The 22,105-nt window shown below is 42.7% G+C and overlaps 1 protein-coding gene across 27 annotated transcripts in view; it reads left to right on the top strand.

The window, feature by feature from the left end:
* NRCAM (neuronal cell adhesion molecule) overlaps positions 1 to 22,105 on the top strand; it is a 218,278-nt gene that overhangs the window by 5,521 nt on the left and 190,652 nt on the right. For 18 of the 27 annotated variants that reach the window (XM_084810713.1, XM_084810723.1, XM_084810722.1 and 15 more), the window contains exon 2: positions 17,499 to 17,640. The exons of the other annotated variants lie outside the window; for them this stretch is intronic. The gene's annotated coding sequence lies outside the window, so the exon portion shown is untranslated. The remainder of the gene's footprint in view (positions 1 to 17,498; positions 17,641 to 22,105) is intronic. 27 annotated transcript variants of the gene reach the window in all.

The following is a 22,105-nucleotide window of genomic DNA, read 5'->3' as shown; positions in this document are numbered from 1 at the left end:
GCTAGGGATTGTGAGGAAGCCAAAACTTAATTAAAAAAAACACATTTATATATGGAGACAACATATTTCCAGTATAGATGGGGGGCTGGGTCTTGATTTAGGCATGTGCAACTGGGCTAGTGGAAGAGAACTTCCCCACCCTGTCCTCCCCACAGCAGCCATTCCAGCCCCCTGAAAATGCTGCACACAAGGTCTGAGGACCCTGCTGAATGAGGTGAGTGGTGGTGCAGGGGCTTGGGAAGATCCAAAAAATCAGGCAGAGGCACCTTCAATGAGTAGAGCCCTTCCATGAATGGAAGGTAGATCCATTAATGGATCCAACCCATGAAGCTTAAGTCTGTGAAGGTGTGTTAATACACATCTGCTGCATTGTGGTGATTATTCAGATACAACAGCATAAGTGCTAACTTTTCGAATGTAACAGAGTGAAAGGAACTGATGTAGTGTCATCTTTGAGCTGTTCCATTGGTCTGTAAGGTTAAAATCAAAACTCAGTGGATGTGATTTTTTTTTTAACCCATGGAGTCCATTTGAGTATTTAGAAGCACCAGATGACCAAAACAAAAAGGCTGGCTGTGGCTATTAAGCAGCTCAAATTACATATTCAGCAGAGAAAATCAATAGTAAATAAATCCGTATTGAATGCCCACTGATGTGCCATTTCCTTAATTGCTCTAAATCACTCTTTAAATTAGCATATTGTAGTCATCATATTTTCAATTGTCAAATTGCCAAATATATTGTGGTGGGGTGAGGAGCGTAAAGGCAAGTGACATTAGGAAGGATGATGGTGGATTTGAGCCTAGCATTTTATTGTGCATTATGAACAGAATAGAAACCACACAAAAATCCACACACACAAAATGTGTTTTTCAGCAGTGAAAGCTGAGGGAATAATGTATGAGGTCATATGTAATATGCATTGAATTTGCTTTTTCCTTCTTGAGTGGGAAGACAGAATTCAAAAAATTCAGTAGATGTAATATAAAATAACACTAAATCAGTTTTATGAAGTATAAGATTTAAAGTATTGTTACCTTGTTTATATGTTTAGAATATGTGAATAAATATGTATTCACTCTGTCAATTAACCTTCAAAACATTGCAAGACTAACATGATGTCCCACAAGCTTCATAATACTGTTATATGTTGTTCAGTAGGCGTAGTTTCAGGCTAGCTGTATTGCTTTCTTCAGAAGCACTGAGGGCTGGCTGAGCTTTTCAGCTATTTACCTCAATAGAAAACTGAAAGGGAAAAAGTGAACAAAGGAGGTCTGTTTTGCCTGTCCCACTTGCTGGGCTGTTGTCTTTGCCCTTTTCAGTGAAGGAGGGGGTAGAGCTGGGTCAGAGTTGAAGAACACTGAAAAGGAATTCAAGTCTCATGTCTAAATTTGAAAGATAGCTTAGTTGGAGTGCCGAGTGCATTTATTGAATTGAAATTTTCGTATCTGCAGTTGCTATAAGTGGCAGATGGTGATGAACCAACACATAGAGAGATAGAGAGATAGATAGAAATGTGTTCAGCCTCTGATTAAGATGTGCAATAAAAATCTAGTTATTTGACAAGGATTTAAAAAATATTGTAGGGAGTGAGACACTTAAATGTGATTTAAAGGCAAGGCCTTATATCTATCACACAATCGGATTTTCTTGTCTCACTAAATTGTATTGCCTACATCCTCCTTATCTATTCTGTTTTTCCCATGTGATTGGGCACTGAATATAAAAATAGAGACCTATTAATCTAGATCATCAGTGAATTAATAGGAAAGCTTTTAAATGTTTTGGTTTGTTGCTTGGTTGGGATGTTCTTCACATCCAGCTTGTAAGATGGCAATATGGTGCTTTTTGTTCATAATTTTCAATTAGGAAACACTATGATTACAGCATTTTTCTTAATCATCAGGAAAATACAAATCCTTGAATTGTATACTTTTTTGTCAGCACTCAAATATTCTTTATGTATAAGGCATATTTTATTCAAAACACTTTGGATATGAAAAGAGCATCTCAGTCACATGTTTTGGTAACTTCTCAGATGACTTCAGAAAAGAATTAGCAATTTAAATTGTCAATTTAACAAGCTATAATTAAGTCGGGACAACTTGTAGCTCTTCTAAGGCTTGGAACCCATGCAGGAGGGCCCTAATTTGAAGCCTGAGGGGGTTTTACGCTATTATGTGATGTTTTAACTGGAAAATCCTGGCACTCCTGCTGGTGTATGTGCTAGGAGGATAAGAGCTGATATCTTTAAATATTTATTTATTTAATTAAAATGTCCTAGAGATAGCTTGGGAAGGATCTGTATAATTAGAATACCTAATCATCTTGCTGTATGTATCCCACCCCATCATTAACCCACTTTTCATATGGATACATAACTGTGAGCCTAAAACCTGATTATTTGTGCCAAAAACATCAACCCAAGAATTTATATCCTCTTAAGGGGGGCTTTGCATTTATACTATCTTGTGACTTGTGGTAGTGGGACACACTGGGATGGAGATTATAAAGTTATTTAAGTTTCTGTTCAGCACCTTTGAGAATGCGTTCTCTTTTTGCATTTCGTTTTATAAATTTATTTAGGCTATAAACCAATAGGCACTTATGTGGGAGTTAGTCTCATTGAACTCAGTGGGGCTTACATGTAGACATGTATAGGATTGCACTGTTAATTTGTTAAGGAATGTTAATAAAATAAAGAAAATAAAATATGTCAAGTGCTTGTTCCAGTACTTTTGCATTGTTAGCCAGAACATTGGAAGCCAAGATAGATTTACCAGCCATTTAGGTAAAATACTGTCCATATCTTCATAAGTGAATGGGCTATATAGACTGTTTTTACTGAAAGATGAAAATTCATGAAAGGGTCCTGCAATATCCTCTAGGCAACTCAGTCCTCTTAGTCTGTCCTCTACTATAACTATGGCTATATATTATAAGCTTTTATAAGCTCAAGTGCAGGTGTAGAACTTAGGTCATCTTAAATGCTCAGTTTTTAATTCAGTTAAAAACTGAATTGTTTAGTTTAGAATTGAGTGTTAGTTTAGAAGAGTGCATATTGAAGTAGGCAGACAGTGACCTGGTTCACATGACATGACAGCCCCCGCGGGTAAATTAAACCATGGTGGGCTGTTGTGTCATGCTGGGCACCATTTTTTCATGGCGCAGGCGAGCGCCTGGCTTGCCATGGCTTGTCGTGTCGTGCGAACCCGGTTGGAGGGGTTGTTTGAGGGTTAGACAACCCTCAAATAACCCATTGCAAATAACCCTGGTACCACACAACAGCTCCCATGGGTAAATTAAGCCACAGCGGACTGTGGTGATATGCAAACAAGCCCTTTGATTCAGTTCCTTGAATTTCCAGAAGGGCTCAAACTGCCCATATCCTCTCATTTATCACTACCTATTGTCCACTTCCCTGATAAAAATCATCGTTCTCAAATCCCCCTTCTCATGCAACTCACATTGTGGGTGTATATGAGCTCCTGGCTCTTAGGGAAAAAGTTCATTCCCTTGAAGCTGAGGTAGCTGACCTAGAGAAGCAGAGAAATGCAGAGAGATTTGTAGAGGAGGCTTTCTGGGATGTGATAGCTGCATCTTATCTCAGGATGACAGCTCATCTGCCGTCATGGAGAATGAGGGCTGTCACTTTGAGGAAGCGGGAAATTATCCCTTTGAAGATACCCATTTCTTACAGGACAAACTGACCTCCTCTTATGCCAAGGATACACCGTTGGAGATATTAGGTCCTGGTAGTAGGCAATTTGATCATTAGAAACACAGAAAGGTATCTGTAATGGTTTTGTAGACTGCATGGTAACTTGACTGCATGATGCAAGGGTTGCACATGCCATACTTCATTTAGATAGTCTGGTAGATAGTGCTCGGGAAGAATCGGTGGTTATTATGCCCATTGGCACCACAGATATGGGAAATGTAGTCATATGATCCTGCAAGCAAAAATTGATTAGGGAGGAATTTGAAATCCAGGACCTACAAAATAGATATCTCTGAAATGCTTCCTGTTCCATGCACTGGGCCAGCTAGACAGGCAGAGCTTAAGGATGCAGTCCTATGCATGTTTAGATAGAAAAAAAGGCCTACAACACCCAGCATGTGCCATCATAGCTGGGGCATGCTGGGAGTTGCAGGCCTTTTTTTGTCAAAAAATGCATACGATTGCACCTTATGGGGCTCAAAGCTTGATTGAGTCAGTGGTGTTGGGAGGAGTGATTTAGATTTGTTAGACACTGGAAAACTTTTTGGAACAAGCTGGACCTGTACAAAAGGCTAAGACTCCACTTGAACTGAAATGGAACCATATTTCTGGCACTGGTTGCTGTGTGTGTGAGAGAGACAGTTAGGCTTACTTCTGTGTAGACCTGCATAAGATTGTGCTATATTTTAAGAGTAAAACTCCATGTTAACTTTAATTGTATTTCAAAATAGTGTGCTCAGGACCTTCCATGCCTCTTTAACAAAAAGCCATAGTGGGGCGGGGTGGGGCGGGGCGGGGAGGGGCGGGGTGCGGCAGGTGCAGCACGGATTGGAACTGTGTAAAGGGCTGTTAACCTTTTCCCCCTGTGTTGTTTTCCCACTGAAAATCCCCCTCCCTGCTGATACTTTCCCAAAGCTCTGTTCTGAATAGGGACAGAGTAATTTTTGGCAGGAAAATGGCACCATGTGGGAGTATTAAGTCCCCTCTCCCCAGTGCTACAGTCCTGAGGGGAAAGTTAAAATGGGCTGGGATCTCTGGTTATGTGACTACAACCTTTATTTCAAAGCCCACTTATGGCTGCTTTTTGTTAAATAAATGTGATTAATCTAATGTGTAAATTGGCCCTGACAGTGTACAAACATAACTTCAGTTTGTCCCTATACCTTGTTAGATATTTTTAATATAAACAATACAGATCAGATGTGATAAGGGGTGCTTCCAGACAGAGGGGTCCTGTCAGACTGAGGTGGGAGAACACATATTTATTTCGCTGCCACATCACCATCACCACCACCCCCTGCTGCTTTCACACTGTGCCATGTCTTCCACCCCTTTACTTTTACGTCACTCACCACCACCTGACCTCTGGATACTCTTGGCATGAACCAGAGGGCAGGCAGGCTCTCTGGACAGCTGGCTGAAATGCCTGACTCTGAGGGGGTCCTTCCTCAGAGCCAAGCTTGGGAGGGAACTCCCCGGAGGTCACCTCAGAGCCAGACAGTTTGGTCTGGCCAGCTCTCTGGAAAGGCCCACCCCCTGGCTCACTCCACAGATTCTCAGTGTGAGCCAGATGGCGGATGGCTAAGAGCAGCCACCTGTCCTCTGTTTCATTCAGAGCAGCTGCTCTGGTGGGGAGCTGCTTCGGGGGGATCCACTGGATGCTCTTTCGCTGCACCGTTTACCACAGCAGGAAAGTGGGACTGACGGGGCTCTCCGGAGCACCATGGCCGAGCAGGCAACCACTCCAGAGAGCCCTGCTGGGCCTTCCCTCCCACTGTGGCAAATGGAGGTGGTGGGCCCTCCTGATGCGTGTGGGAGTCGGTGGGGGAGATTAAAATTTGCAGCTCCTCCCGCTCCACTGCCTGAGGTGGCGATTCACCCCATTTCATAGGAGGTTCAGCCCTGGCTCCTAGCACTAGTGGCAACCAGAAGGCATTGTGCAGCTGTTCTGTCTTTTCTTCCTTAATGAATTTTCTGCGTTAAGAAAAAAGATGAAAGAAGTGATGGGAAAACATGGTGGGAGGGGGGTTAAGTATAGAAGACGACTACGTCTGGACCTCCCCCATAAACTTCCATGAATGAGGCAGGGTGAAGGTGTCATAAAAGCCTTATCTGATGGGTTCCTCCTTACATAGCTAGTGTCTCTACTATTCACCTACAATGACTACAAAACCTCTAGAGCATATCCATACTGTGAGAGTAATGCTAAATTGGGTGTAGTGCCATGATGGTGTTAGGAAGAAACCCAGTACTTTTGCTCCTAAAACACATCATAATCTCTAACAAGCCATAACATTCAAAAGAAGTTGAAATGGACTAGAATTTGTGGCTATGTAAAAGCAACCTTTATTTCACAGTTCACTTAATTCTGATACGTTCGTGTCCTATTAGAGTATTAAGTAAAAGAAATGACCTTTCCACGTTCCTTAAAAGCAAGTGTTGCATGTCTAAGTGGATCTCTCTTGAATTTTCTGCCTAGGTAGTATAAAACTGAAGTTCCATTCATCAAAAGGTTAAGAACCTAAAGTACTACAACGTTATGAATAAGGAAAGAATTATTGAAATCTTATAAATATGTGCTGCTGTATGAATTCACGCAGATTAGAATTATTATCATGTTATTAACCAAGACTGATTGGTTAATAGAAAACAGGTATTGAGATCACAACCAGTAGTCTTCAGTGGCTTCAAATTCAGGATTCACATTTCACATCAAATGGAATCCAGTTTTAGGTGTGTGTTTTTTAACATTTATGCCCTTCTTTCTCCTTCTCCCTCCCCCTTCAGGGCAGATCTACATCCAGTACATGGAACTGTGTGGGAATTGTAGTTGTGTGTGAGATGGGTATCAGTTGTGGGAATAGGTTTCTAACAGAACTCTTCGCACCTGACTAAACAACAAATCCCATGAATTTTTGGAGGACCCATTGCAGTTACATTAGTTTAGTACTAGGATACATTTGTGGTATGTAGACTTGGTCTACATACTAGACCTTGTTGGTCTACATATTAGACCTTGGGCTTGGTTGCCATAGGCAAGCAGGAATTCCTTGTTGGTGAGTGTATGGAATTCCATGCAGGTGAGTGAGCGGACTGGTGGAGAAGGGATAGATCGCTCCATCCCTCCACCAGCCTTCTTGGTTTCTGTGCAAGCTGCAGATGAAGGAAAGTCTCTTCCTCCACAACCAGCATGGAAACACAGTGGGCTGGCAAAGGGGGAACACATCACTTCATCCCTTCTCCGCCAGTCTGCTTGCCTGCTTGGTAGAAGTTATTTTAGTAGCATGCTAAGAGGCTAGTAGCCTGCATCTCAATGTTGACCGTAGAGGAGGAAGCTTACCTTCCTCCACAGCCAGCATGGAAATGCAAGCTATTAATTTTTTTTCAGGCAACTAACTGTTGTATTATTTACAAGGCTGGTATAGAATTAATCCCTCTCCTTTGCTTGCCAAAGTCTTTATTTCTTTTCTTTTTAAAATAAAATAAAATTGTATGTTGACTCACTACTTGGAATCTAGCGGTCCAAACAACATAGTAATTTGGGACTTCTGTTAAAGCTTTGTTTACATATATACCATTTATATAAAATGTGACTGCATGTATTTATTGGCTCACAAGTGCTGTTTGCTACTTTGACTTCATATCTAGAAAGACATAAATATGTCCGAATGGACTCACCTGGCACTGTGAGGAGCTGGCCAAATCAGGTGTCTCCTTCTCATGCTCCTTGTCCTGCCAGTCAAGGGCAGCAAGAGGCACGCAAAGCATGACTTGGCCAGAGCTAGGAGGAGCTGCTCCTTCCATGGCCGGTTGAGTCCCCGGCTCCTCATGCGCTCGCATCCCTGCTGTTATACACATTGCTTGCCCTCCCAATGGAAGGGGGACTGGTGCACAGGAGAATCCCCCCTCACCCTGTTATCTCTGATCACATATTAGAGATAACAGCAAGGATTCCTCCTGGGCACAGGGCCTCAAGGCCCAGCCCCGCTCCCTGGAGAAATCCTGGGAGGCACTGTGGGCCAGATGGCGAAACTGCATGCTGGATTAAGCCTGTGGGGGGGTTCCCTATCCCTGTGCTGATTGCTCTGAAAGGCAGCAAACTGCCCATTGAGGAAGAGAGCAAACTCTTCCTCCATGGGCAGTTCACTGCCTTTCTATGGTGTGTGTATGTGAATCATGTATCTGTGTTTGGGCAAGCACACTAGGGGCTGCATGCCAACAGCGGGGGGTGGCTCTGCCTACTTTGGGCTGTAGTCCCCAACGTGCTTGCTTGGAGCTAATATGACCCTTGGACCAAAAAAAATCCCTACCCCTGCTCTATGTCCAGCGACATCAGAGGATGCAAGACCCCCCCCCCCCCGGTCTTGTTGTTGTCAAGCCAACAGTCTTGGCTTGACAACATTTATCAGAGGGATTGCTATCAGATCGGTCTGTGCACTGCATTAGAACATATGTTTGGAAGTTAGAGAAAATTCTACGTAAAGGTGTTGAAAGTAAAACTATTTCAGTTTCATAGTTGAATAACTATTGTGGAAAATTTTAATTATTTTTCTTTGTAGCTGTCAATAGCTACAATAAAAAAGCATGTTTTATGCTTTTAATAGAAAGCATAAAACATGTAAAAATATCCACTGATTCTGAGAACATAGGACCCCCCCCCCCATAGCAACACATCTACATGACTACTCTAAAAGTTTTCCAAAACAATATTGCAGCAGTCGAAATGCATGGCCCATACAGCAGAATGCTCAGAGAAAATGACTTCTAGTAAATAAGATCAGTGAAATGTTAGTTTTGGACGGAAGTACATAGTAAATGTCATGAGTAATTAAGCTTCCGAAAATTTCTGTAAAATCTCAGATAGTTCCAGTACTTTGAGTTCTTGACCTTTTTTAATGAATGAAATTTTTGGAAGTGTACAGCTGGCACAGAGGGCTTGTTTTATGTGATTCTGCTTTGTTGGTAGTGATTTGTTTTCTGAATACTTAAAACTGCTGTGCTCTGAAATTCCTCCCCCCCCCTCTCAATCTCTTATATATCATGCATTATTTGAATATTGATCTGGAGAAGGAATTTTTTTTCCAGTGAGTCACAATTGACTGAGTAATCTATATCTCAGTCTTATCTTCTCCCCATGGTCAATTTCAGATATGTCTAACTGAATCCTCATGCTATATTTTCACAAATAGCCACAATCAAACCAGGGGCATTTATAAGTGTGGGTGGAGTACAGTGCTTCAGACCATGCAGGAGGTTCATTACTAAGCAATAAGACAGCACCAGATCACTCTAGGGATTTTCAGCCAGTTGTATGTAACCATTCGCATCCTTCTAACAGTATCATACCCACTGAACAGATATAGAAAAAAATCACACCTTGGAAGGACATCTTGGAATGGATGGGGTCGGGTGAAGATATAAAAATGTCTAGGTCCTGAAAGCTTTGGGAAAAAATGCTAATAAAATATCTCTATTTAACCTTGTGTTTGTCTATCTGTCTTACTTACATTCCCACACAGTTTATATATGTTGATATCTGGAATATATATTAAAATTTGATTATGAGGAGCTTCAAATGACAAAGTTGGATAATGGGGTGTTATGGTAGGTGTAAATGTAATGACAATGCTGGTCTTAAGTCATATATTTCATTTCATTTACATGGGTCTAAACTGTGTTAAATTCGAACAGTTAGAATTAACTGGATTAAGGATTACAGCTGAATGTTGGTAGTGTGTATTGTGCTGTTAATTTTGTAAGAATCTATCCAATATTCATGTAACTAATGAAAGAAAAGGCACTATATGGGAAGTAATGTATTTGATCACTGGCCTGTACTTTATAGACAGTAATACAAAATGTTACACATCCAAAGCAAGCAAGCCAAGCAAAGGAATCTATAATTTCTGCTGTTTTTAATTAAAGGAATCAATACCATTATCTTTGCCCTTCTCTCAAGTGTTAACAAATGCCTTTCTCCTAATAGTTTCAAACTAGAATTAATATATATATGGCCTGATGGATTCAAAAGCATTTAAAAATAAAGATTACAAACGTGCAGGGCAAGTAGAAATATGGTGTAGATGGTAGTAATGTACTGTTCCAAGTTGGAGGCTAATTCTCTTTATAAATTCCATTGAAATCAATGGTATTGATTTGCATGTGTTTATGTTTACTATACTATCACTAACTCTATTTTACAACCAAACACTAGTACACTACAACGAACATCTGAGGCCGCCCTCCAAATGCCTCCTCTGAAGGAAGTTCAGGGGATGGCAACAAGGGAGAGAGTCTTTTCAGTGATGCCCCTCCATCCCCAAATGCAGAATGTCTCCCCAGTGAGGTCCATCTGGCACCAACATTGTCATCTTTTCAGTGCCAGGTTAAGACTTTCCTTTATTCCCAGGCATTTTACAGCACATGATGGGCTTCTTAATTCAGGTGTTTTGTCTTAGAAGTCAGCAATGTGGCACCTGCAGGTGCACTGGCACACACCAAGATCCCTGACAGTGGCCTCCAAGACCACTGACCCCCACAGACATTCCCTAGCCCTTGCCCAGGATTCCCCCACACTCCTACCTCACCTCAGCAGTGACAAAACCCTAACCAGGAAGCAGGAAGTTGTCAGATGGGGAGAAGAAATCTCCTGATCTGCTGACTTCGTGCTTCCTGGTTACAGCTTTGTCGTTGTTGAGGTGATCACAGAGGTAGGCAGCAGAAGGGTGGGGGGAATCTTGAGCAAGGGCTGGGGAAGGTGCAAAGAGGCTGTGCACCACCTCGTCATGAAGCCCAAATAATAAGGCGAAGTGGGTTTATTCGGAGGTCTGCATGTGACCTGCTTGCAGACCTGAAAAGGTTGCTTACCCCTGTTTTTATTGGGTCTTGGAATTTTATTAATTGTTTTAGCTGTTTTAAATTGTTTTGTATGTTTTAATTTTTGTTATAAGATGCCTTGAGTCTTTTTTCTGAGAAAGGCATCTAAGAAATTTCAACAACAACAATGACAATAATATATTACACTTGTTTTCTAGATGGATTACTAAAGCTAATAGAGACAGTTTCTTGCTGAAGGCCATGCAATAAATACATGTATGGGTAGGAATCCACTTTATTTGTATCCATTTGTAGCCAAATATCCCATGTACTAGACCAAACTGAATATATTAGCATTTTAGTCTTTTGCCTGACCCTAAACGTTGCTGTGCCAGCATGTATTTTTTTAGGATGGCGTGTACCAGAAACACTATGTCAAGTGTTACATATAATTGCTTTGTGATAGGGATCGCTGCTTATTATGGTGGTGTTCAATCTACGGGGAAGAAGCTAAGGCTGAATCTACACATAGCAGTTATACCGTTATCATACCATTATCATAACTATTGGTGCCCATTGGTGTCATGTGTGCCAATACTTACGATAATGAAGCGCCCCTCCCCGACAAAGTGTCACGGGCTCCTTGGCGGCCTCTTTCAGTCTACTCCAGTAGCCAAGTCCAGACACGGACAAAGGATTCTTTTCAAAGCTTTATTCCTTTTACAACTTAATTACTCTATCATCAGTGACTAGCTATGAGCAGCAGAGTAACCTATGCCCTGGGTTGGAACAATTGGTCCCCGTTTGAAGGAGAATCACTTGCAGACCCTGAACTTATGGGCTAGGGAGAGTCCCTCCCCTTTTCCCTTGGATCCTCTGGGTGCAACCATTGCATGCATGCCAAACGGGCACTACGCCTCCTTTCTGCGCCCTCCATCTGGCGCCGCTCCCTGCATTGGCGTCGAGCGTCCAGCAAGCCCTCTTCCCACGCTCTCTCACTTCCAGGATCGCTATCTATCTCAGGAATGCCGGCGGGAGGAATCTCTGCCAGCTGTTAGCCCTGGGAGGGATGAGCGCACTCCTCTCCCACGGGTGGCTGTTCCGCTTCAGAATCAGAACTGCTCTGGGATTCTATGGGCTCAGTGTCCACTCTGACACAAAGCGCCTTCTCTGCCTTGTATATTCAGAGTTCTACTTCATGCCTTAGTAGTCCAGACAGACGGTCTCCAAAATGTATCAGCTTCTGAATGCTCACGTGGAGGGACGGAAGGAAGGAGGTGGGAGGGAGAAGGTGAGTGGACACAGGAAGGTGGGGGAAGGCGGGAAGGGGAGCGCAGGAGCAGGAGGGAGTGTGCTTTGGTAAACAGGAACTCTCGGCCAGAACCGACACTAGCAGTTTCCAGTCAGAGAGAGCGGGTGGAGGAAGGGGGTATATATACTTTGGTGAAAGGCTGTGTTCGGTTATTGCACTAGCTGTGTCTTTCGGAGAGGGCTTGTGTATGGGCAGATGATCGTATGCACGCATGCGCACGTGTGCATTCCTTGAAGTCGTTCCTTCTATTTCTTTGTTTTTTGTCACTATTAGGCTTTCCTCAATATTTAAATTAAAAGGAAACAGTTTGGCTGTAGTAGAATTGTTCCCTCACTCCCTGCTCGACTGTCCCCTTTGGGATGGTGTCTTTTGCAGCACCCCTTCGAGCCGCCTTCTCCTATTTCTTTCTACCTCCACTCACTTGTTATTTGTATTAGATATATTCATCTCTCCTTTCCATATTTTTTCAAAATAACATAGTTTTTCCTTGCTTGTTGCTGCTATGCTTCCCCTCCCCCGCCATTCCTGTGTTTGTTTATGTCGCTTTTGGACTCCAGAAAAGGCTGTGTTTGTTGTTTAAGGACGATCCACACTTCTGCTTCCTCCGTTGTATTTCCTTGTCGTTTTTGTCTGTAAACTCTGTCTCTTTTAGATGTTTAAAACCTCAGTCTTATTTCGATTTTTAAAAGCAAACATCCTGGGCATGTTCCTCCCCCCACCCTTTTTTAAGTCATGTTCAAGCATTTAGTTTTTTCTCGCTTTCTAAATTCTTAAAGAAAGGCATATTATAGCAGCCTATGTGTGTAGTGTTTGGTCCCCCCGCCCCCCGGTGCTGAAGTGAACCATCTATGTCTTCTCTGTGTTGATCCTTCCAAAAAGAGAAATTAAAGAAGGGTTTTTTTTATTATTCTTTGCTTGCTCTTGGCTCTTATCTTATCTCCTCTGCTGTCATCCTGTATTTCTTGAAGTTAACCTGCCTTCCATAAAAGAACATGAAATATAAACCAATAAATTAAAGACACCCATTATTCACTTAGGTAGTTCTGCTTTTCTTTAGCTGTTGTGTGTCTGTGTCCGTGTGCATGCATGCATGCTAGGTTGTTGTTCCACCAACACTATATGTCCAAATTTCAAGACAGTGTTGAAAAAGCATGAGATTCATAGTATTTGTATTAATTACCTTCTTATGCAATTACACTCCACTGTGTAGCAAAGCAATCCAGCACAATATGAGGCATCTTTGGGGTGCTGGCAGGGGCAGAGTTGGGCGAGTTGCTGCTATCATTAGCAGCACCATTAGGCAAGTTCTCTCTTCCCTTGTGCAGATAGTGCATCCCAGTGGAGAAAGAGCAGCAGAGCGCGGAGGCCAGTTGCAGTGCTCGGAGGTCACTGTTTGAGGAGACTGGTGTGGGCAGGTGCAGTAGTTGCACTCTTGCCCAAGGCGGAGTAGCATCTCCTTCTGCAGTGGAAGATGGGAGCCCGCTGATGGATGTTAGGTCAGAGGTGTCTGACATCCTCAGCATGGTGGAGGGCGAGGAGGAGGAGATCCTCCAGGGTGTGTTGGAGGAGGAGCAGCAGGAAGAGGCTCCAGCACCTGACCCCTCTTCCATTGTTTCCCCACTCGTGTGGTACGCCCCCAGATTCAAGGCAGGCAGTCTGTGTCTCCTCTTCTCCTGAAACATCAGGGCAGCATTGTGTGGCACCGCTTTGAGTTGGGAGCAGATCTCAGCTCTGCTGTGTGCCATCACTGCAAGCTGGCACTGCCCTCTAAGCAGGGGGAAACAGCCAGGGCACTACAGCATATAGTGTATAAGATTAGGGATGTACGAAAGTCACTTACATTTTCGCGGATTGTGTTCGTGGGGGGGGAGGTGCTCTGTCCCCCCTCCGGAATCCTCGAGGAGGGATGGCAGGCCGTTCCGTCATGGATTTCGGGGGGCCGAATGCCAGTGCATTCGGCCTCACTGAAATCGGTGGCGGAATTCTCTGCCATCCCTATGTAAGATACATTCAAAATACTCATTTAGTGTGTGCTAGAAATAAACAAAAGTAGATAAAAAATAACCTCTTCCAGGCTGCCTGCCAGGTAATGTGTGTATTCAGCTATAGAGAGGCTGAGCCGCTGATTCTCCTGAATAAGGGGTGTTTTGCACTTCAAAGAAACCTGCAGCAGAGATTAGGGATAGTGACCTCTGCTTCAACACACTTTCCCTTCTGAGTTTGGTCTGAGTTTCTGGGAATATCACATTTAACCTGCACCTGGCACACAAGCCAATGGGCCAAACTGCCTGGACTTTGGCACATGGGATGCCCTAGAGTGGGTCTGGAAGGAGCCCAGGTGTCATGCACTTCCGTGGAAACAGGGAGAACTTACAGCTCTTTGCTTTCTGAGTTTTTGTGGAAAAAAATCAAATTTCATCAGTGCCTTCCACACAAGCCAGTGGGCCAAAGTGCCTGGACTTTGGTGGGTGAGATGTTCTCAAGGGGGGCTGGGAGGGGCCCAGGTTTCACATGCGTGCATGGAAATATGGAGAAGTTACAGCTCTTTGGTTTGGGGGTTTTCCTGGAAAAACTCAAATTTCCATTGTGCCTAGCACACAAGCCAGTGGGCCACACTGCTTGGGCTTTGGGGGTGCAATGCCCTCGATGGGGGCTGGGAGAGGCCAAGGTGTCACGTGCGTGTGTGGAAACAGGGAGAAGTTACAGCTCTTTGCTTTGAGAGTTTCTGTGGAAAACATCAGATTTTAACTCCGCCTAGCACAAAAACCACTGGGCCAAACTGTCTGAAATTTGGCAGGTGGCCTCCTCTCCAGGGAGGTGGAGAGGTCCCCAAATTTCATGCCTGTATCATAAAAACTAAAACAAAAAGTTATGACTGTTTGTGTTTTCCCATGCAAGTCAATGGGAAAACGCCAAAAACAGGTGATATGGATATCCGAATCTCGCTTTGGATCTGAGTTGAAGCGGAGGGGGTCCAAATCAATCCGAGGCACATAGCGGTCACTTCAGAGGATCTGAAGCGGCATCTGAAGCAGATTGGTGGGTCTGTGCACAGCCCTAGTTTTAGGACAGCTGTCACATGGTCAGAGGGACAATAGGGGTGAATAATAATGGCAGCAGAGTGCCTGATGGATGTGAGCAGATGAAGGTGGGACAATGGAAGACCAGGGACATCTCTACACCTGCAATTTATCGCACACTCACGATTGGCCACTCACGGAAGTTTTTGGGTCCATTACACGATGTTGTAATCCTCCAGTGATTTTCCCGCCATTTCCCCCTACCTATCCAGTGTTATCCCCAAATGGAAAAAATGAAGTATTTTTTCAGCTTGTGCAACAGAAGCACCATGGCCTGCCTGTGTACTTCTCCCATAGCACAAAACCCCCACATTGTTTGGGGTCATTGGGGGCGCGGTCATGATGATGACAGCAGTGATGGGGTGGTGGGCGTGTCGGTATATTGACTTGGCTGCCATGTTGGCTTACCGCCATGTTGTGACTAAATGCAGTGCACCAACTTTTGCTCCTGACTTTGGCTGCTTACCCTACAACACAGAATGGCCAGTGTGCCAGCATTCCAACAGTTCACAGGGATACCGGTGCCTGTGGGGGCGGGTTTTTTTTTCCCCAGGGAACAGCTGGACTGAGGGAGATTCCCCCTCACACACACACACACACACACACACACATAATGGAAGAATATAGTTCTTCATATTCCCTGGTATGTTTATTCCTCATTTTGTCCATCCCCTGAACATGTGCAGAGTGTGCTTTTTATTCAAACAAAGAGAAGGTTGCTGATCTTTCCCTTCATGCTGCATTTGTACAAGTGAAGTGTGACTGCTTCAGAAAGAACTTTCCATTATACTGTCTCTTTTTCTTCATGAGTTTCATAACAGAAGTATGATCTCGTGGTTAGAGTCCAGCCCAAAGTCACCCAGTGAGATAACTAACAGGAGGTAGGGATGTCAGAGAATTTCACCACGAATCTCGGGGAGGCCGAATGCCAGCGCATTCGGCCCCCCGAAATCAGTGGCGAAACGGTCTGCCCCCCGCCCCCCCCGGGACGGGACTTACCTTGGGCGAACCTCCTTGGCGGCGGCGGCTGCGGCGGCCGGTCTTCCGACCGGCTGCCGCCGCCGCCATTTCCAAGTTTTTTTTAAAAAAAAACGTGATAGGCTACATAAAGATTTACGTAGCCTATCACGGCTAGATTTTTAAAAAATACCGTGATAGGCTACGTAAATGTTTATGTAGCCTATCACGGCTGAGTGAAAAAACAAAACCGTGCATACGCAAATGGCGGCGCCCATGGGCGCCGCCATTTGCGTTCCTTATTTTGGCACGTCTAGTCTATGTAAACATTTACGTAGACTACAGCGAAAATAAGGGGAATGCAAATAGCGTAGCGTCTGTGCTATTTGCGTTCCCCTTATTTTTGCCGTAGTCTACGTAAATGTTTACGTAGACTAGACGTGCCAAAATAAGGAACGCAAATGGCGGCGCCCATGTGCACTGCCATTTGCGTACGCGCGGTTTTGTTTTGTTTTTTCACTCAGCCGTGATAGGCTACGTAAACATTTACGTAGCCTATCATGGCTGACTGCAGGGACGCAAACGGCGGCGGCTATGGCCGCTGCCATTTTCAGACCCGGCAGGACAGGATTTGCGGCGGGAGGGATGGGGCGCCTCCCCCCCGGCCAGAATTTCGGGGGGGAGGTACGGGGCGCCTCCCCCCTGGCCAGAATTTCGGGGGGGAGGGACGGAGTGCCTCTCCCCCACCGCGAATCAAATTTCGTCACAGGTAAGTGACTTTCGTACATCCCTAACAGGAGGTTTGATAATGAGCTGGATGTGGAAATACAAAGCTGAGCTGGGGGCAAGTGGGGTGCTGACATGTGTAGGAGTAAGTTGCATTGAATTCAGTAAGACTTCTGAGTAGACATGCACAGAGTTGGTTCTCCTCTCCGCTCAGCTTTGTATTTCCACGTCCAGTTCATTATCAGACTTCCTGTTAGTTATCTCAGAAGACCCTTGGGTGAATGGGCGGGGTTTTTTCCAGGGAACAGCTGGACTGAGGGAGATTCCCCTCCCACACACACACATAATGGAAGAATATAGTTCTTCATATTCCCTGGTATGTTTATTCCTCATTTTGTCCATTCCCTGAGCATGTGCAGAGTGTGCTTTTTATTCAAACAAAGAGAAGGTTGCTGATCTTTCCCTTCATGCTGCATTTGTACAAGTGAAGTGTGACTGCTTCAGAAAGAACTTTCCATTATACTGTCTCTTTTTCTTCATGAGTTTCATAACAGAAGTATGATCTCGTGGTTAGAGTCCAGCCCAGAGTCACCCAGTGAGATAACTAACAGGAAGTTCGATAATGAGCTGGATGTAGAAATACAAAGCTGAGCTGGGGGCAAGTGGGGTGCTGACATGTGTAGGAGTAAGTTGCATTGAAGTCAGTAAGACTTACTTCTGAGTAGACATGCACAGAGTCAGTTCCCCTCTCCATTTTAGCCTCACAACGTCAACAACAACGCTGGATGTGGAACTAGAAAGCCTAGCAGGGGGAATAATACTCGTGCAGGGCTCCAGACTGGCATGGTCATTTGAAAAGGTTTTTTTCTTTCTTTCTTTCAAACAGCGTTGGTTTAAACAAAGAGTGCATCGCTCAGGCACACCGGGCAGCCTTGTTTTGGGAAGCCCCGAGGAGGAGGAAGTGTTTTGGCTGAAAGTAAACAGAGAGGGAGGATTTCAATTGAAAAAGAACACCCACAAACAAGGCGGTGAGCACCATTCATTTTTTAAAAAAAAAAAACTTAGGTATTTATTATCGGAATTACCTTGCGTTTTTATTTATGAAAATTTCGCGACTCTGTGTGGATGACCAAAAAAAAGCCACATGACTGCTGGCTCTGCAGGACCTCGTGGTGCCGTTCCGCAGAGGATTCTGCGGCACAGACTGAAGGGAATTCGATCCCATTTCAGTCCATGGCGGAATTCTCTGACATCCCTAGGTCTGCCTGTGTGCTGTAAGTACTTAGTAAATGTCTCCTTGTAAGTAAACCTGGATCTGACTTACCACTTTCTCGGCACCTTTAAATTCTGGAAGCCCACGGCCAAGGCAAACAGTATGTGCCAGTCATTCCATGTAATGAGCCTGAATTGTCTTTTGAGTTGTAGCATCACTACACTCTTACAGTGTGAAGCCTATCATTAGGCTTAGGTTATCAGTGAAACTTTAAATTTTTTAAAAAGTTATTTTTAATTGCAAAGTTTGTAAAGTTTGATGTACTTGTGCTACCTAGCATAATTTATGCTAATTTTTTTTTTTTAATTAATCAGTAGAGAATTTGGAGCTTTTGCACTGAACATGGCTTTGATCTAGTAGTTCACCTCTTTTTATCAATAATTTTACTTATGTCAGTTGTCAGTTACATTATTTTGGAAATCTCAGAAGTTAATACTTTCTAACTATTTTACTGTGTGCTTTTTGGTTTTAATTTTTTTGAACTGCTCAGAGAGCTTTGGCTATTGGGCGGTATATAAATGAAATAAATAAATAAATAAATAAATAAATAAATAAGGATGAAATTGACAAAGGAAAAGATAAACAAGAAGGTGGTAAATAACACTTCCTTTATTTAAAATTATTTCTACTCTTGTTGAATTATTTCCACCCTGCTTTCAACGCAGTGTACAAGGCAACATAAAAACATTAACAAATGCCTTTAAAACAAACAAACAAACAACAGCATTATTATAAATAGCTAAAACAACAGTAAAAGAGCAAAGCCGGTAAAACCTCATATCCAAAAATAAAGCCAGTATCACCACCAATTTAAAGCTCAGGCAAATAAGATAATTTTGACTGTGTCCCTGGTCCATGGCATTGTCTGAAGCAGGGGTAGGAAACATGGTTTCTTGACACCCACTAAGATACCCTACCCATCCCACCTTTTTTATTATTATTAATTTTCTGATGGGATTGCTGTGAAATAGGTTTCTGTTGGTGCTGAAATGAGTTCAAAGGAGTTGTTTAGTATGTTAGAGGTCAGAACCCACCACTGCCTTATCCCCAGTCTTTTGGAAAGGTTGCTTGTCCTTTGCCGCGCATTGCAGGGCAGCCATTTTGTGGTGGTTCTCAAATTGCCAAATGTGCCCACAGCCCCAAAAGGTTGCCTACCCCTGGTGCTGCAGCTTTGTTGAAGCTAAGCATGTTTGGGGCTGGTCACTGCTGGTTGGGAGACAGCCTGGGAACTTTATGTACCCAGCTTTAAGTTCCATGATGGAAAAGGTGGGATATAAATAAATAAATTAATATTACCTGGGAGTAAGTTCCATTGAATTTAATGCGATTTCCTTCTGAGTAGACATGCCTAGGATTGTGCTGTTAGAAATCTAAAGCACATACACCCCATTCCTTCCTTTTTTGTCTCCAAAGATAACCACAGTCCTGGCTAATTTGCTTTTTTACCACTATTTGTGTTTCTCTTGCAGTTGAACATAAAAGGCACAATTAATCAAAATCAAAAATGTATGTACAAAAACATCCATGTGCTTAATGATGTAGAAGGTACTGGTGTTTGATTCCTGGTTTTCTAGGCTATTATTGTCACTAGGGCAGAAGTAAAATTTCAAGTTGATTTGATGAATTTGAAGTTGGACTGTACAGCAAAAGTGTTTTGACAAAGTTTAATGAAATCCAGCCAGATAAAAGATCAATTCCCTTCACACTGCCTACTTTATTGTGTACTGTCCCATAACAGTGTTTCAGCCACACTCTGTGGAAATAATGTTCTTAGGTACAAAATGTGATAGCTGTTTAATAGCACAGCGCATCAGTTTACAGTAGCCATTCAGAAGAAGGAAGGAAGAAAACAATCCAACCGAACTGCTGCAGCCACTGTAGCTTGAAGTATGTATTTGGATGAAATCATATCATCTTAAAAGTTTCCTTGATCAGATTATGTTTATGTAGCTATGGTTTATAATGCATTTATTATGACAATATGAATAAATATTATGGATTTGTTTATCTGATGAAAATGGAATTTGTTCCACTTCTTCTTAATCTGCTGGCTATCTCTACTGTGTCAGTACAAATTGACCATGCATTAGATTATTATGTCCTGGAGGATATAAAGCAATATATATCATTTTATACTGATATGTATAATCTTTAAAAAAAATAATAAATCTGGACATCCATGCTTAAGAATATACTTAGAGTCACTGTTCAAGTGATGCTTCAGAGTGTAATGTGAGACAGGAGACTTGACTTAACCTATGTTACTGCCTATATGTGGATGTGAAGAGGATAAATTGTTATATTAGTTCAGCAACGTTCCTTTTGGACAACAGGACTTTCAGGATCATTTGAACTCCACAGGATTTGGTGTCCAATAGTAGTGTAAGAGATGTTAATGCACCAGGTATAGCTTTCCCCATTAAAGCATCATGCCTAGAAAAGGTTTGTCTGTTGAATTCCTGCTGTCATGCAGGAGTCCTAGACAGAAGATGGCAACCCTGTAAATGTTTTGGTTGACAGGCACCAAACTCAAACGCTGGATATCTCATCTACTAACATGGATCACAAGGAAATTAATGCCTCAGATGTTCATTTTTGACAGTATTTGCAGTGTCAGAACAAAATAAGTTGCAGAATGCCTCATTAAATACTTCTGCATGACTTTTTAACCCAGCTGTATAGATAGTGCAGTATAGATAATAGCAATTGTAGTTTACGTGTGAGAGTGTTACAGTAGTCCATCCTGGTGACAAAATTTATTTTTTGTAAATAATTTAAATGTGTCCAAAAACAGTAAATTGTAAGTTATTTTCCTTTACCTCTTCTCTTTGCCTTTTTCCCAACAGACTTCATATCCCTTCATTCAAATGATTAGCAGAAATATTGCTATTCTCAGGATATGCTATTTGGATTTGGGTTGACATTTAGGCTTCAGTAAACTACAAATGTAGTTGATTTTATGCACTATAGTCAGTAATTACTATTTAGCCCAAATAAAGAAAGGAATGTTACAGTATTTTTTTTTAAAAAATCAGTTTATTCAGTTTTCAAATGAAAGCAGTTGCTTTTGTGTGTGTGTGTGTAAAATTCAGAATAGTTTGTATTACAAAGTAAGTAATTTGCACACTACCATTAAAGGAGAAGTATAGAAAAATCTTCCTATGAAGCATTGCCTAGCAATATTTTTTAAATAAAAAGTTATTAATGGATAATAATGGGTTGTAGCGTGGTACAACATGCAAATACATATTTCTTAAACACAAGGCAATTGCTTACCCTACAGATTCTGAGGAGGTGCAAGTGGAGAAAGAGATTGTGAACAGAATTGCCGTTTTAAACCATTGTGAAAGCCTTCTGTGGGCAAACCCTTTATTTACTGTATTTGTTGGGAGTAATGTAGCCTTTTTATTGCCTGGTTTCTTTAGGCAACATGTGACAATGCCTCGCTCAAAGTTGCTGCATCATGTTGCAGAAATACTGGAGGCTACTATAAAAATTCCGGGGGCATCAAGAAATTCCAGCAGCATTAGGAAGTGAATGCTGGCCCAGTGTTCCCCAGTTTTTCAGCTCTCCACTTGGAATCCTGCTTATTACAGAAGCTTGCTTCCTTCATGTCAAGCTTCTTCCAGTTGTCTCCTGCTATTTCAATAGTTTTCTGTTGTTGTTGTTGTAGTAAATAAAAGAAATGCATGGAGCCTGAATTGGACAATGATATGGGGCTATCGATACGGCTGCTGTGATTTGTGTGATAACAGTGCCTCATGAAAGAGCCGCCATATTCACAGAAATCATTGCAGCCATGCTTACTACGCCACTTGAAGATGATGGTTCATACAAAACTCATCTCCACACAGGCAGCTCCCAGCTGGATCCCAGAAGCACTCTGCACACTCCCAGAGGGGGGAATCCCGAATTTTAAAAATCAGTCTTTGGTAGCCATTTCTACAGTTCTTTAAAAATATATTGGTTGCCCCTGAGGAATCCTAGCTGGCATAAAATATGTGAGAAGGGTAATCCAGCCATTTGACAAAGAAGATCCTTGAGATCAGGTTGGCTAGAGAACTTGGTGTGTATTTGCTTTTTGCCTTCTGTAGAGCATGGCTTGATTAATTTGCTTGAGTCATCTGAAGCTATTTGTTACACTGATACTGTTCTGTGTTTCATCTAGCACCCTACAGTCAGGATTGTGTGGGATTGGTATCTAGATTTCCTTGCCTCAA

The sequence above is a fragment of the Heloderma suspectum genome, chromosome 7 (genome assembly GCF_057233095.1).
Source record: "Heloderma suspectum isolate Gila_16-S chromosome 7, 16-S_ref, whole genome shotgun sequence".
Lineage (NCBI taxonomy): Eukaryota > Metazoa > Chordata > Lepidosauria > Squamata > Helodermatidae > Heloderma > Heloderma suspectum.
The sequence above is the reverse complement of the archived record's forward strand: the minus strand, read 5'-3'. Positions and strand labels throughout refer to the sequence as shown.